The sequence below is a fragment of the Eschrichtius robustus genome, unplaced genomic scaffold (genome assembly GCF_028021215.1).
Source record: "Eschrichtius robustus isolate mEscRob2 unplaced genomic scaffold, mEscRob2.pri scaffold_540, whole genome shotgun sequence".
Lineage (NCBI taxonomy): Eukaryota > Metazoa > Chordata > Mammalia > Artiodactyla > Eschrichtiidae > Eschrichtius > Eschrichtius robustus.
This window is the reverse complement of record NW_027175428.1, coordinates 132,501-135,000: the sequence shown is the minus strand read 5'-3', so window position 1 is coordinate 135,000 and position 2,500 is coordinate 132,501. Positions and strand designations below refer to the sequence as shown.

At 77.1% G+C, this 2,500-nt stretch overlaps 1 non-coding gene across 1 annotated transcript; it reads left to right on the top strand.

The window, feature by feature from the left end:
- Positions 1 to 1,230: 1,230 nt before the first annotated feature.
- On the top strand, positions 1,231 to 1,383 carry LOC137757965 (5.8S ribosomal RNA). Its single transcript, XR_011072640.1, has one exon. It is a non-coding gene; the product is annotated as a 5.8S ribosomal RNA (ribosomal RNA).
- The last annotated feature ends 1,117 nt before the right edge of the window (positions 1,384 to 2,500 follow it).

Sequence of the window (2,500 nt, the reverse complement as noted above, 5' to 3'; positions counted from 1 at the left end):
GGTCCGAGGGTTCCGGGGGGGCCGAGCCCCCCCCCACAACGCGCGCCTCCGTCTCCGGCGCCGGTCACGCCCCCCCGTTCGCGACCGCTTCCCCCGCGCGGAGCCTCCGGTGCGTCTCGGGATGGGTGGCGTGGCGGCGGCGGCTCCACCGTGGGGCCGCTCGCCCGCCCCGTCGCCTTCCCGCCGCCGGCCCTGGACCGGTTCCTTCCCGGCCGTCGGTCCTCCGCTCCGGGCCCTCCGCCCCCTCGCCGTTCGCCTCGGCCTGTCCTCCGAGCCTGGGGCCTCTCCTCCGTCGTCCGTCGGGCTCTCTCTCTTTCCCGCCCTCCCCCCCCGTGTGCCCCCTGCCCGCTCGTTCCCCCGCTTCCCGTCGGAGCCTCCCTTACCGCCCTCGGTGGCGATAAGGGGGCCCGGGACGCGGGTGCGGGGCAAGGGCCCCGGGTGGGGGGGCGGGGTTGGGGTTTAGGAGAAAAGAGGGCCGCGCCCGTGCCCGGGCGCGAGCGGGAGGTCTCCGCCCGGCTTGGGGGACACGGTGGGGGCCTCGTCGGGCGGTGGCAGTGGTTGTCTCGTGCGGCGGTCGGCCCGGCGCCCGGCCGGGGCCCCGTGTCACGGGCCGGTAGCGCCGAGGCCCCGCGTGCTGCGGGCGGGCGCGGGCGGAGAGCGTGTCGGTCGGTTGTCGGGGCGGCGGCGGCGAGCGTGGGGCGCTCCGTCCCCCCCCGCCTCGCCCGCCTCCCCCTCTCCAGGTACCTAGCGCGTCCCGGCGCGGAGGTTTAAAGACCCATGGGGGGGTCGCCCGTCCGCCTTGGGGTCGGGGCGGTCGGGCCCGCGGGGAGTCGGGAGGCCCCCTCCCTTCTCCCCCAGACTCCGCTTTCCCACCCCCACCCCCACGGGGCCGGGGCACCGCGCCGCGCGCCACTGGTCCTCCCCGCCGCGGCCGTCGGGAGGGGGCTACCCGGCGGCCGTGGTGCGGGCCGGGCCCGTGTGCCGCGTGAGTGCGGGCCCCGCGTCCCTCGCGGGGTGGGGGGGGGTGAGGTGGGAACCCCCCGGGCGCCTGTGGGGTGTCCGAGCCCGCCCCGCCTGCGGGTCGGTGCCGGGCGCCCCGTCGTGAAACCTTCCGGCCCCTCCGGTCTGCTGTTTTCTGTCTGACTTGGCCGGCCAGAGGCAACCCCTCCGGGGGATGTGCCGTGCCACCGGCGGGGACCCCGCCGAAACGCAAAGAAACCAAACTCGTACGACTCTTAGCGGTGGATCACTCGGCTCGTGCGTCGATGAAGAACGCAGCTAGCTGCGAGAATTAATGTGAATTGCAGGACACATTGATCATCGACACTTCGAACGCACTTGCGGCCCCGGGTTCCTCCCGGGGCTACGCCTGTCTGAGCGTCGCTTGACGATCAATCGCCCCCGGGGGTGTGCGCGCGTGCGTTGCGTGTGTGTGCGCTCGCGCGCGCGCCTTCCCGGGGTGGCGCGGCTGGGGGTTTCCTCGCAGGGCCGCCGGGGCCCTCTGTCCCCCTAAGTGCAGACGCGGCGCCCCCCCCCCTCCGCCTCGTGCTGAGGCCACGGGGGGGCCCGCTGCCCGCGAGAGGGAAGAGAAGGGAGAGAGAGCTCGCGACGAGGTCCCTGGCCGTTGGCCTCCGCGGTCGGTCCCCTTCGGGAAGCGCCCTCGCGCCGCAAGCGGTCTTTGGGCGTACCCCCGGGGTGTCGGTGGGCGGGGACGGTCCCGCGCCCTCGCGGCCGGGGCCCGCTGTGGTGGCGTGGCGGGGCCGCGTCCGTTCCGCCGTCGTTCGCCGCCCGCCCCCGGCGGCGGCGGCGTCCCGGCGACGGACGTCCGGCCCGCCTCCTCCGCGGCGCCCCGAGCCGCGCGTCCGGGGTCCGTGCCCGCCCCCGCCGCCTCGCCTCGCCGTGTCGGGGCGGGCGGCTCGGGCCGAGGCCGAGTCGTGCGTGCGCGGCCGCGCCCCGGGGATGCGTGCCCCGGCGGCGACCCGCGGGACGCCGCGGCGTCGCCTGCCGCCGCGCGCTTTCCCCCGGGCTGCGGCCGCGCCGCGCTCCGTGCCCGCTCCCGAGCCCGCGGTGGGCGTCTGTGGGTGGGTGGACCGGGGCGCTCGGCGTCCGTCGCTCGTCGCGGCGGGGGCGTCTCGCGGCTGCGTGGAGGACGCGGTGTGCGGCGTTGGCGGCGCGAGAGAGAGAGAGAGAGAGAGAGAGAGTGAGTGGTGGGAGTGAGTCGCTCGGTCGGTCGGGCGTGGAAGGAGGCGCGGGGTGAAGGAGGGCCCGGCGGTCGGGGGGCGACCGCCGGGTTTTCTCCACCACACCCCCGTGCCTTCCACGCCGTCCGCCGCTCTCCTCTCCTGTCCGTCCCCCTCTCCTCTCCTCTCCTCTCCTCTCCTCTCTCCTCTCCCGTCCCCCCGTCTCCCGTCCTCTCTCCTCCGTGACGACGCCGCCTCCGGGCCGCGCTCGGGTGTCGGTGCGTTTCCCGGCCCCGCCCGCTCTCCGCCCCGCGCGTCCG